General features: G+C 36.4%; 1 protein-coding gene across 1 annotated transcript in view; it reads left to right on the plus strand.

The window, feature by feature from the left end:
* The first annotated feature begins 1484 nt into the window (after positions 1–1484).
* The window catches only part of LOC117983561 (uncharacterized), a 34565-nt gene continuing 21929 nt past the window's right edge, over positions 1485–14120 (plus strand). The window contains exon 1 of the mRNA XM_034970152.2: positions 1485–1838. The gene's annotated coding sequence lies outside the window, so the exon portion shown is untranslated. The remainder of the gene's footprint in view (positions 1839–14120) is intronic.

Consider the following 14120-nt stretch of genomic DNA (forward strand, 5'->3'; position numbering starts at 1 on the left):
GGCCAATTATATCGTGACTATCGGAAAATGATCACTTTATAATAATTCTGTAGGTATCTTGTATCTTTGTAAGCTATTTGTATAGGTTATTTGTCAAGATATACCTAACCTACTAGCCCAAGCCAACCACTGCGATTACGCTTTCCCATGACTTTTTCCGAGAGGATCCCAGAAGATAATGTCTAGCATTTAATCGAGCCTGCCTTTTTTAAAAAGAATATTAGCCAATTTTATCATGCTGACTAATATTCCCCTGTCCCCACCAATTATGCGTACCTAACGCTTGTGCTAGGAGTAGATTATCTGATACTAGCTGATCCCCGGGGCTTCGCCCGCGTAGATTTAGGTTTTTAAAGATCCCGTATATCCTATGTCACTCAGGAATAATGTAGCTTTCTACTGGTGAAAGAATTTTTAAAATCGGTTCAGTAGTTCCAAAGATTACCCCCTAGTCCCTACAAACAAACTTAACGACATTACCTCTTTATATAATAGCATAGATATATAATATATAGTATATAGTAATATAGTATAGATATAGATATAGATTAGGAGCCTACTTGGTTGAGACCTGCGTTCCTTCTTATTTTAAGTTTAGAAGAAGAATAAGAAATTTATAAGTTTGTGAATAAATTAATGCTACAATAGTCTAACTTGTTTGAAATTCATGTAGTACATGAGACCCTGGGTTTTTTAAACCCGATTGCACGGATCACGACGATGACTGGCCGACACGGGACGGGTTGAAGTACCGGCAAATAAAAACATCAAATTAATTGTGGTATGTACCCTTTATCTACATTGAAATAATATTTCTTTGTACGATGGTAAGGAACTCTTCGTGTGCGAGTCCGACTCGCACTTGACTGTTTTTTTAACAATTAAAGCCAAACGATTAGGTATTCGGAACTAATCAGGCATGCAGACTAATTTGATATGGTACTTAAGCTACGAGCTTAAGTACCATGAGCAAACCCAATTAGAAACAGAACATTTTCATACCTATTTTCATTTCTAGGACTTCATCCATTTGACTTCATTCATCATGACAGCTGCTTATTACTAATGCCTTAATTAAAACTAGCTGACCCGCCCCGGTTTCGCTCAGGTGGAATTTAGAAAATCGAGGTGGGGTTGAATTTCCAAAAATCCTGGAACACATAGTATTTCTTTATTTGTGGCCGAAAACCCAAATAGCAATTTTCATGCAAATAACTTGAAAAATAACTAACCCACTTAGGGGTGGAATTTCGAAAAATACTTTCTAAGTGGATACCTACTCTTTACAAAGAACGCACCTTCAAAATTTCATGTCTCTAGGACCAGCGGCTTAGGCTATTACTTAGGTACACAGAATCCAATAGGTGCCTAAAATTTTTTTGGCCCGACTCGGGAATCGAACCTCGGACCTCGGTATCTGCAGTCGAATATGCTAAGCAGGCAGTTGAAACTGATACCTAGCACTTATCTATGTCCAGTTTGCCCCACGCGAAGGAATCGACCGCACGTTCCACTAATAATTATAGACTTTTTATAATTGGTTGCGAATTACTCTACTTGATAAGGTTGCAAGACAACGTTTTGTGTTAAAGTGTTGTTTTAAATTTTTAAATTAAATTAAAAACCAATATTAAAACTCGTGATACTCGCCATCATTTTGTAAAATTTTTGGGTATAGATTTTTTATAATTGGTTGCGGATTACCTTTTTATTAAGTTTGTAGGTAAGACGGGATTGTGTTTATGTTTTTTTTAAATAAAATAGGTACAAGCCTGAGATGCTTGTAATTATTTTGTTAAAATGTTATGCTGCCTGTGTATGGATTGAAAGTTTTTAAGGTAAATATTTTTTTGTATTTTCGTATTTAAGTGGTCTGCTCCATTAGCTGAAAAAGAACGAATAACTGTTTGGAGAAAGTGCAATGTAATCTTAAAGATATAAAAGGAAAAGGTGACTGACTGACTGACTGATCTATTAACCAGTCCAGTAGGGACGGATCGAGCTGGGCATGCAGATAGCTATTATGACGTAGGCATCCGCTAAGAAAGGATTTTAGAAAATTCAACCTCTAGGGAGGTCAAATAGGGGTTTGTGTAGTCCACGCGGACGAAGTCGCGAGCATAAGCTAGTGTTACAATAAGTACATAGCCATTATGATTGAGCATGATTTATGGGTAAAGGTGACTTTGAAAGTATCGGTGGTATCTGTCTTAGGTATAAAGTATGTAGTATGTATACTAGTAGAAAAATGACAAAAAACCGGCCAAGTGCGAGTCAGACTCGCACACCGAGGGTTCCGTACTACACTTACAGTCGTATTTTTGCGACATTTTGCACGATAAATCAAAAACTATTATGTGGAATCGGCCCTATAATGCAGATAAACAGGCACACAGAATATTACTATGGAAATGCCTACGGACTACTTAGTTGGTACTTATTAATTACTAGCTGACCCGCCCCGGCTTCGCTCGCGTGGAATTTAGGAAATCGGCGTGGGGGTAGAATTTTCAAAAATATTGAAATAGATAGGTACGTACATACCTACGTATTTTTGTCTTTTGTAACCGAAACCCCAAATATCAATTTTCATGGAAATAACTAGGGAAATGACGGACTTTCATACAAAATTTCATCCCTTATTTAACCTCCTTGGCAGTAGAATTTTCAAAAATTGTGAAGTACCTAGGTACGTATTTTTTTATTCTTAACCGAAAGCCTGTATACCAATTTTCATCGATGTAAGTTTAAAAATGATAGACTTCCATACAAACTTCCATCCCCCATTTACCCCCCTTAGGGGTTGAATTTCGAAAAATCCTTTCTTAGTGGATACCTACTCTTTACAAAGAACACACCCTCACAATTTTGTCTCTAGGATCAGTGGTTTAGGCTGTGGGTTGATATATAACTCAGTCAGTCAGCACTTTGAATTGTATACATAAATTATTATTTATTTATCTGTGTAATACTGGTAACCTATAATCAAAACGACAGCCACTGCACTGGAGGTCACGAGCTCTGCAAACAAGCCAAAAAAATATACAACCGAATATGTTAATTTACAATATTCTTAAATGATTAAAGGATACCTATCTTAATTAACATAAATAATACGCTAATTGGTGTGTCTGGTATTCTGGTGTCGAAAAATCAGAAATTTATTTTAATGTCGTAGGTACTTAATAATTGGGTGTCCATGTTTGGTTGAGAGTGCTGTAGGTTAAATGCGTAAAGAATGTAAGTAATGAATTGACCGAAAATATTTATTTGACGAGAGATGGCTTCGCATGAAAACGAGGCCTATAGGTCGGTGCCCCATCTATATTTCAAACTAGCTTATGCTCGCGACTTCATCCGCGTGGACTACACACATTTCGAACCCCTATCTTATACCCCTTGTTGGTTAAATTTTCAAAAATCTTTTCTTAGCGGATGACTTCGTCAAAATAGCTATCTGCATGCCAAATTTCAGCCCCATCAGTCAAGTAGTTTGAGCTTTCCGATAGTCACCTTTTAGTTTTATATATTTAGATAGGTCATGTAGCATGGACAGCACAAAGCTACGTCGGCAACAGATGTATCAACATCGCCTTCCCTGGAGCTAAATCCGATGACCGACACCCAAGAAAGCGCTGGCTGGACATCGTGAACGTAGACTTAAGAGACAATGGTGCTGATTCTCTTGTACACAATCTCTAAACTAAACTAAATTAACAGGTCTAAATCTAGTGCTATCCTTTTTCACAAGCAACATTATGACAGGGATAGCAATAGATTTAGACATGTCATTTTAGTTTAGTTTAGAGATTGTGTACAAGGGAATCGGCTCCATAGACTACGTAAATCGGACGCTCTATACCGGGCAAAGTGGGCAGCAAAATGTAGGAAAGCGGACCCACCTAAGAGGGAAAACGTGAGATATGATCGTATCGCAGGATGCTCCGTACTAGGTAGAGTTAAAATTTTCACGGAAAGTGTATTTCTATTGCTGCTATAATAACAAATAATAAAAAACCGGCCAAGTGCGAGTCAGGCTTCCGTACTACAGTCAGTCGTATTTTTTCGACATTTTGCACGATAATTCAAAAACTATGATGCATAAAAATAAATAAAAATCTGTTTTAGAATGTACAGGTGAAGACCTTTCATATGATACCCCATTTGATATAGTCACTCACTTCGAAAGTTTAAAATACTAATTATTAGTTCATTACCACAATTTAATTTTTTTTGTGTGATCTAACCCTAAATTCACGGTTTTCAGATTTTTCCCCAAATGTCAGCTATAAGATCTACCTACCTGCCAAATTTCATGATTCTAGGTCAACGGGAAGTACCCTGTAGGTTTCTTGACAGACAGACGGACAGACAGACAGACAGACAACAAAGTGATCCTATACGGGTTTTGTTTTTCCTTTTGAGGTACGGAACCTTAAAAATTAAAAGTTATTTTTTGTACGATGACACGGAACCCTTCTGTGTCAGTCCAACTCGTATTGACCGATTTTATCTGATACTAGCTGATGCCCTGCCGTGATTGAAGGGCCAACAAGCCAACAAACCAATAAACCAACAAACAAACAAACAAACCCACTTTCGCATTTATTGGGTAGTGATACTAAGATAAGATGGTATCAGCACATGTATGAATCAGGATTCCGTCTTGGATTAAAAATACCTACATATTATTCAACATTAACAAGCTATTTATCTACCTACTAGCTATATTACATCGTTGCAGCATCTCGTGATCGACTTATTTAGAAATGTCGTCTCATTCATCAATACATCACGCTATTCTGAAAAACAATCCATTGTCACTGGGACAATATCATAACCTTCAGTAGTTTATACGTAGTCGTAAAACTAACAATGGGTAGCACAAATACCTAACTAATAGTTATTAAAATGCAGTGACGAAATGGACACTAAATTAAATTAGGAGTTAATTAGCTACACTAAACGTCAGCTGAGTTGTAAAATTGGACGGTTAATGCAAATTTAAAATCTATTCAAAGATTGAACTCATTGACTGTTTTAACAGTCAGACAGTTTCTAGAGGATGGCGATCTGTGTATTTTGAATGTATTATTGAATTTTCCGTGATCAATAAAAAATAAATTTAAAAAACGGCTAGTCTAGTACCTATAAAGTCTAGAAAATTGAGATTTTAGATGTAAGCTTCCTATTTAACGTAGACTCCCGCTAATGAAGGATTTTCAGTAATTTTACATTTAAATAAATAAAAAAATGTGTTTTTTAAAATTATTCTCTTTAATAATGAATTCTAGCTCCATAAATATTACGCTATCAAAAATCACATCATATTTTATTACTATAGTCCAAGATCCTATTTTATGTACCCAGTCATAATCGCGCAGCTCGCTATCAAGACGAATCTAATGACGTATCAAAATCGGTTCACCTTTTGAGTAGTTAAGGGTGGACTAATGAACGGACACTTTCTATGATTTGTCACTCAAAATAGTTTTAAAACTTTGAAGCCTTTATTTTAATACCCCACTCGAGGGTCTTGGGACCACCCTACAATCTACATAGCACAATAATCTGGTAGGTATAGACCTTTTACAGGTTCAATAGACAAATGGTAATGATTCTGAGCACAACTAAATTTTAGAGTGTTCACATCCTCTTCTTACCAATGTAATATGAAAAGGACAGACAACTTGACAGTGTTAAATTTATTTAGAGCTGTCAAACTTCGTAACTTTAGCTGCCAGTCGCGAGCCTATTGTTTAAATTTGTAGCGTGCTCTAAAATTTAGTCTTTAAATATAAAATTCATGTTCCGTCCTCTTTTAGCAATAGTAAAAAGAAAAATACTCTAAATTTAGCGTAGAGAAACAACGTAATCGGCGTCATTATCTAACAAGTTAAAAATTAGGTAATGATTTAATCTGCGATTATAAATCTGAATGACTAAACAGGCGTTACAAATGATCAATTAATTTTCACCGTACGTATTACTGATCAGTATCACATGACGATTATCAGTCACGCCTTGAATAATGAATGGTTAACTAGCGAATCGTGTTACAAATCTGATAAAAAATTAACTGTCAACTGTTTAATTACAAGTTAGAAAACCGGCTAACTGCGAGTCGGGCTCGCGCACCGATGGTTCCGTACTCGGGTATTTTTTTCTACATTTTGCACGATAAATGAAAAAGTATTATGCATAAAAATAAATAAAAATCTGTTTTAGAATGTACAGGTAAAGCCCTTTCATATGATACCCCACTTGGTATAGTTATCTTACTTTGAAAATTGAAAGTACTAATTATTTGTTAAAAACACATTTTAATTTTTTTTCTTGTGATGTGACCACTAATTCACGGTTTTCAGATTTTTCCCCTAACGTATGATGATTCTAGGTCAACGGGAAGTACCCAGACAGACAGACAACAAAGTGATCCTATAAGGGTTCCGTTTTTCGTTTTGAGGTACGGAACCCTAAAAACTGGTCAATGCGAGTCGGACTCGCACACGAAGGGTTCCGTACTATCTTCCAAGAAATAACACTTTTTATTCATGGCGGCCATTTAAAATTTTTTCATTATTTGTTGTTATAGCGGCAATAGAAATACACATTCTGTAAAAATTTCAATTTTTTACCTCTTCTCGTGAACTGTACGAGATACATTCAGCTGACAGACAGACGGACGGACGGACAGCGGAGTCTTAGTAATAGGGTCCCGTTGACAGCCTTGGGATACGGAGCCCTAAAAATGTTATATGGAAGTACCCAGCTATTTCATCATCATAATGATCAACCCATCGCGCGCCGGCTCACTACAGAGCACGGGTTTCCTCTCACAGTGAGAAGGGTTTTGGCCATAGTCTACCACGCTGGCCATGTGTAGATTGACAGACTTCACACACCTTTGAGAACATTATGAAGAACTCTCAGGCATGCTGGTTTCCTCACGATGTTTTCCTTCACCGTTAAAGCAAATGACATTTAGTTACTTAAAACGCACATAACTCCGAAAAGTTAGAGGTGCGTGCCCGGGATCGAACCCCCGGCCTCCGATTAGAAGGCGGACAACTAGGCTATTTACAGCTAGCTATTTACCTAGCTATTTACTCAATCATAGATTAAGAATAAATCGGCAATCACAAGAGTGGCAACTGGCAAGCCACAAGTCAGTGAAAGTGTATGTGAATGCGCTAATAAGATATTCTTCCGTGTACGGTTTGTACTTGCAGTAGTAAACAACATGCTCTAGATATCTACTGGACTTCGAAACACTCCATTAATGTTTTTAAAAAACCGGGACATGGTACTTATGAGCCGTCCCTCATACTAATATTTTCATTCTAGTATCACTATGTATATTATAAATGCGAAAGTGTGTTTGGTTTTTAGTTTTTTGGTTGGTACGCCGCAACGGAGCAACGCAACGGATTGACGAGATTTTTTTCAAAGATAGAGACACCTGAGACATGGGCTACTTTGTATATTAGAAAATGAAAGAGTTTATTCGAAAATATTTTACGAAAATACTTTTTTTTTACTGTGTGTCCGCTTTTTTGTCGTCGGACATGATGATCGGAGACCTTTTATAGCTGACATGGCTTCTCTTTTTTGCCTTGCTCTGTTAGACGAGAATACTTTAGAAAATATTAAAATATTTTGTAAGAAATTGTGATACAAACATATATTGTGATGATTCCATAAAAGAACCGGTTTTCTTTTGAGTACTATATCTACTAATAAATAAATCAATAAATAAATCATTCATTCATTCATACGGAATAGAAAAAGTGACACTTCTAATCTAATTCTATTGCTTGGTAACCCTATTTACTAGTTGTTGCAACATAAGCTAAAACAATCTATTTTAGCTTCGCAAGTGATAGTTAAGAGTGCACGATGCACGCATTTCAAGTTACAACACAGGGATTTACAAGACGTGTCAAATAGCAAAGAATTTCTTTGAAGTGTTGGATTTGCCGCTTTTAAAAAGAAAATACTTTTACCACGTCATCCTTTGCTTAATTACAATGTATGATTAACAGCCAGTTGAACATCAGGCGGTTGAAGCAAGATTACCGTTAAGATAAAATACCTAACCTTTATTTTTAGTGGTAATTTTCAACTTTGACTTAGTCACTGAGTTGTGCATCCACAGTGCAACCATAGATTAGTTGCTTGTTTTTTAGGGTTCCGTACTTCAAAAGGAAAAAGGAACCCTTATAAGATCACTTTGTTGTCTCTCTGTCTGTCTGTCAACAAAAGCTATAGGGTACTTCCCTTGACCTAGAATCATGAAATTTGGTAAGTAGGTAGGTCTTATAGCACAAGTAAAGGAATAAATCCGAAAACCGTGAATTTGTGGTTACATCACCAAAAAAAATTAAAATGTGTTCATGAACAAATAATTAGTATTTCCATTTCAAAGTAAGGTAACTAAGTATACCAAGTGGGGTATCTGAAAGTGCTTTACCTGTACATTCTAAATTTTAGCTTTAGTTTTTAAGTACGTATTAATTATACCACTATATCATCTTACAAATTAACAATTTTGACTATCAGTACCTAAGCGTAAAATTTTAGCTATTCTGAATAAATAATTTGAGTTTAAGTTTGAGTTTGAGTTTTATTTATTTTTATGCATAATAGTTTTTGATTTATCGTGCAAAATGTCTAAAAAATACAACTGTATTACGGAGCTCTCGGTGCGCGAGTCTGACTTGCACTTGGATGGTTTTTTGTGATCAAAGTTTACTTAACGGTAATCTTGCTTTAACTGTGTAATGTATATCTGGCCCTAACCTTTCCTCGTCTACTCAATATCCTGTTGGCGACTTATTGAATTGAATGATTAGATATCATTCAATTCAATAAGTCGCCAACAGGATATTGAGTAGACGAGGAAAGGTTAGGACCTTTCCTCGTCTACTCAATATCCTGTTGGCGACTTATTGAATTGAATGATTAGATATCATTCAATTCAATAAGTCGCCAACAGGATATTGAGTAGACGAGGAAAGGTTAGGGCAACAGGATACTGAAATCCATAATTTATTTAAGTTACGATTAATTTAAAATCTAGTAGTATAACATTTAGAGTATTAATTATTTTAAAACCAGTTTGAAACCATCTTGGTTTTTGTGATTAAAGATTAAAAAAACATGTAATAATGAACCGAGATCATAGCTAGGTAAGTAGGTACCTATCAAGGAAACTGCTAAATATTAATATAAAAATCGGTCAAGTACGAGTTAGAGTCGCGCACCGAGGGTTCCGTATACTCAGGCATTTTTTGTACAGAATGCCCTTTCATATGATATGGTATGATTTTGCTTATAGTTATTTTACTTTGAAAATTGAAAATACATTAAGTATAACATTTTTTGTGATGTAGGTAACCATAAATTCACGGTTTTTGGATTTTTGCTTTTACCTACTACCTACCTACCTACCTGCTAAATTTCTTGATTGTAGGCCAACGGGAAGTACCCTATAGGTTTTCTTGACAGATACGAAGGACGGAGAGATAGACAGACAGAAAACGAAGTGGTCCAATAAGAGTTCCGTTTTTCCTTTTGAGGTACGGAACCCTAAAAAATGGCGATATAATCAAAATAGTAACATTACCTAGTTCATATAAAATCAGCATTAGCTATTCTAACTGCAAATAATTTGATATTAATTTGCGTTTTTAATTTTTGCATGAATAGCAGAATAATCTTGAGTAGATAGATAGATAGACAAGAATGGCAGAGCGTAATTTGCCTGACTATATTATGTACTATATTTTTTACTAGCTGATCCCCGCGGCTTCACCCGCGTGGATTTAGGTTTTTAAAAAATCCCGTGGGAACTCTGATTATCCGGGATAAAAAGTAGCCTATGTCACTCTCCAGGATTTATCTATACTCCTTTAAAAAATCACGTGAATCCGTTGCACCGTTGCAACGTGATTGAAGGATAAACCAACAAACCAACAAACAAACACACTTTCGCATTTATAATAAGGGAACTAATGTAGTTATAGATCCCAGTGCCAAAGATTAGCTCTAGGAAAAGTGGACGCTTTCTGCACACATCTGAGAATATACACTTTGTAACTTGTGTGGGATATGTCAGTGACCTTGGTTCTTTTGCAGATCTTCTTATTTCGGATCTAATTCCTCAGGGAAACTCTTAACATTATATCATATTATACTTACTAGCTTATGCCCGCGATTTCATCCGATTCTCTTGTACACAATCGTCAATCTCTAAACTAAACTAAATTAACAGGTCTAAATCTAGCGCTTTCCTTTTCCGCAAGCAACATTATGAAAGGGATAGCAATAGATTTAGACGTGCCATTTTAGTTTAGTTTAGAGAATTTGTCCTTACTATAATACCTAGAATATTATTTCTTGACTGGTTGTGAACTAATGAATCACATGATTTCCTATGTAACCGAGAGCCAATGTCAACTTCTAAAAAATCCTATTGTACCTTCCCGTCTCATTGAAGATGTTGTTTAGTTTATTTAAGGTGACGCAGGACGCTCGACCGAAATTGGCAGCGCACGTGGGTAACGTGTTTGCTTTTCACTTGACATTGTATGAGAAAGTTGAGAGGCACGATGATTATCACTGAAATCAAGCGCGCGAAAAAGGTTTAGGAAAAGTATTTTTGAGAAAAAACTACTGAATTTATGTTTGCAAAGTAAAGTTATTTCAACTAATGAATAAATAAACTACGTCTAATGATAAATTGTTTTACAATTTTCATATCTCTAATCTTATTTATTTACGCCCAAAGTTGTCATAAATTTAGTGCTAAAATAGGAATCTTTTGAGGCTCGTAACTTTTAAATCAATATTTTTTTCAATGTTTTAGATATCATTGAACCTAGATAATGACGAGATAAATCAATATAATTCTTAGTTTTGTGCGTACAATATCGAATATTGTTGTATTTTCCCTCCTACGTTTGTATGGAGAAAGCACCGAACTGAGTCCCCTTAATTGGCCTTCTCGATGACATTTTCAAAGAGTACTTAAGTACCTACCTATTGAGTGTCGCTAAATATTTAGTTTAGTCATAACTTGTAAGGATTATCGTGACTGTTAGGTATATATAACGTTATGTAAGTACCTAGAATAATTATTATTACCTACCTATATTAGTAGTTGTTCCAATAAATAGGTACCTATATAAGTACTAGCTTATGCTCGCGACTTCGTCCGCGTGGGCTACATGAATTTCAAACCCACTTAGGGGTAGAATTTCGAAAAATCCTTTCTTAGTGGGCACCTACTCTTTACATAGAACACACCCTCCTTTCATGTCTCTAAGTCCAGCGGTTTAGGGTGTGCGTTGATCTTTACAAAATAAAGTCGCTTCCCGCGTCTGTATGTATGTATGAACGCGTAGAACTTTTAAACTACGCAACGGATTTTAATGCGGTTTTCACCAATAGATAGAGTGATTCAAGGTAAAGTTTTATAGCTATAGTTTAATTCTCAAAAAATTAAAGATCCCTAGAGAAATTGAAATATTGTGAATTAGGTCGGAAAAAAATCCTCTCATTTGAGAGTTTCCGAGGCAATGACACCTCAATGACACCACATTAGTATCTAAATTGCACCCATGCGAAGCCGGGGCGGGTCGCTAGTATTATATAAGTCAGTCAGTCAGTCAGTCAGTACTTTTTAGTGGAAAGGAGTAGGCATTTTAGTATTATATAAGCGAAGTAGATTTTATAAGTACTTAAGTAAATATTTTTATTTTCTTTATCACCAATTACCTACGTCATTAGGTACTAATACGCCACTAATATAATATATAGTAGATATACATTTCTTCGGACAAAGCCTTCCTATAATTATGATAGAACCTCACTTAGGTACAGGTAAGTTCGTTTTTTTTTTAAAGAATATTAGCCATATTAAATGACTAATATTCCCCTTTCCTCTCCAACTAAGCGTCAGGCTTGTGCTAGGAGTAGGTACGACAATAGTGCAACGGGCGGGGTTTGAACCGTCGACCTTTCGGTTTTCAGTCCACTCCTTTACCGGTTGAGCTATTGAGGCTTCAAAAATCATCAAGTAAGTAATCATTAAGTACCTACTATGGGTAATTATTTTACAAGAGAAACGTTAGTAACTGACACTACCGTGCCTATTATACATACACATAAATCAATGGCCTCTATATGAGAGCAGAAATTATCAATCTAGGTAATTTAGCACACGGTCGTTTGTAGACAAGCGAATAGTGAGTTTAGGTTAGGTATATTAATACAATAAAATATGAAACATAATTACATATTGACTGATCTATCAACGCACAGCTCAAACTACTAGAGGGGTCGGGCTTAAATTTGCCATGCATATAGCTATTACGACATAGGCATCTGCTAAGAAAGGATTTTTGAAAATTCAACCCTTAAGAGGGTGAAATAGAGGTTTGAAATTAGTGTAGTCCACGCGAACGAAGTCACGAGCATAAGCTAGTTCACATTATAAGCGGCTACAGCATGCAAATTTAGACAGATAAGTCGTGCGTTAGAACTTCGAGCCTCAATAGCTCAACGGGTAGGTACAGGAGTGGACTGAAAACCGAAATGTCGACGGTTCAAACCCCGCCCGTTGCACTATTGTCGTACCTACTCCTAGCACAAGCTTTACGCTTAGTTGGAGAGGAAAGGGGAGTATTAGTCATTTAACATGGCTAATATTCTTTTTAAAAAAATTAAAAAAAAATTAAACTTAGGTAGTAGGTAATTGGTTATAGACAATCGAAGTACCTGATTGGTTTACCTTAAACATTGTAATGACAAAAATTCATAACACGATGTCTGATCCGTATGATTTGTGGTTTAATTAATAACAACAAATCAGTTCGAGTTTTTCCATAATTAAGTTTCACATAACAGGTACTTATAGAACTTTTTAAAGCCTTGTCAAATTTCGATAGATGATTCATAAAAGTCATCGAAAACTGCCTCTAGTGATTAGTATGTCCGACTGCAGTTGACGAGGTCCCCGCCCGGGCAAAATTAGTTAGGCATTGGATTTTTCAGTTCAGAAATTGTGAGTTAGGTATTTGCCCGAAGTTGGGAAGTTGCCGCGGACGGCGTGTCTCCCCCGAGAGCACGTTAGGCTGGTCCTGAATAGAATAGAATAGAATAATGTTTATTCGAGGTGTATAGGTGGTACATGGTGTAGGCAATATCGTCCTGTACAGCAGTGCAACACCTCGAACAGGCAGGCCACTCAGCTTGTGTTGAGACGTCGGGCCCCTCAGACACAAACCTCTATATAGCAGTCCTGCGCCTGATCTCTCTCCGGTCGTGTCCAATTTTCGTTCCATTGGACTTCGAGAGTGAAGGAATAGAGTGTGCACTTGTGTACTAAATATGACAACGCAGTTGAGTAATCTCTACGGTCGGGAAGCATTGACTTATATATTACTTCGTAAGGACAGGGCCATTGAACAAGCAAAATGGCACCGATTCATTGGTCCTAAAATGTTTACTTAGCACCAATGCAACCTCAGTGACGTCTGGATTTCAAACGGGTCGTTCATTAGTACCTACCTATCTGAGAGGTGGCGCTGATTTATTTGATTCCAAAACCGTGAAAAATTTTGCTCGCTTGGGCATATCTTAATTGTCTTTTATATCGATGTCGGGAAGACATTAATTCTTCGAACATCAAGGATTAACAAAGGATAATAAATGAACTCCTTCTTATCCCGATTATTCACACAAAGATCCGAAAATAAATCGGCAAAGCCATTTCGGAAATGACAACTCAATCGGTGCTCTCAGAAATACTTGAGTCACTCTGATAATTTCATATTTGTATTTCAGGTAAAGAAAGAATTTAATTCGGGTTTTCCTCAAACTGAAAGTAACTTTAGAGATTGCTGAACTTGGCTAGTTTTTTTTAAGAATACTTATTTGCCATGTTAAAATGACTAATATTCCCCTTTCCTCTCCAACTAAGCGTCAAGCTAGTGCTAGGAGTAGGTACGACAATAGTGCAACGGGCGGGGTTTGGACCGCGTCGACCTTTCGGTTTTCGGTCCACTCCTTAACCCGTTGAGCTATTGACTTTGAGGCTCTTATTAGTTTTTATT

The sequence above is a fragment of the Maniola hyperantus genome, chromosome 7 (assembly GCF_902806685.2).
Source record: "Maniola hyperantus chromosome 7, iAphHyp1.2, whole genome shotgun sequence".
Classification (NCBI taxonomy): domain Eukaryota; kingdom Metazoa; phylum Arthropoda; class Insecta; order Lepidoptera; family Nymphalidae; genus Maniola; species Maniola hyperantus.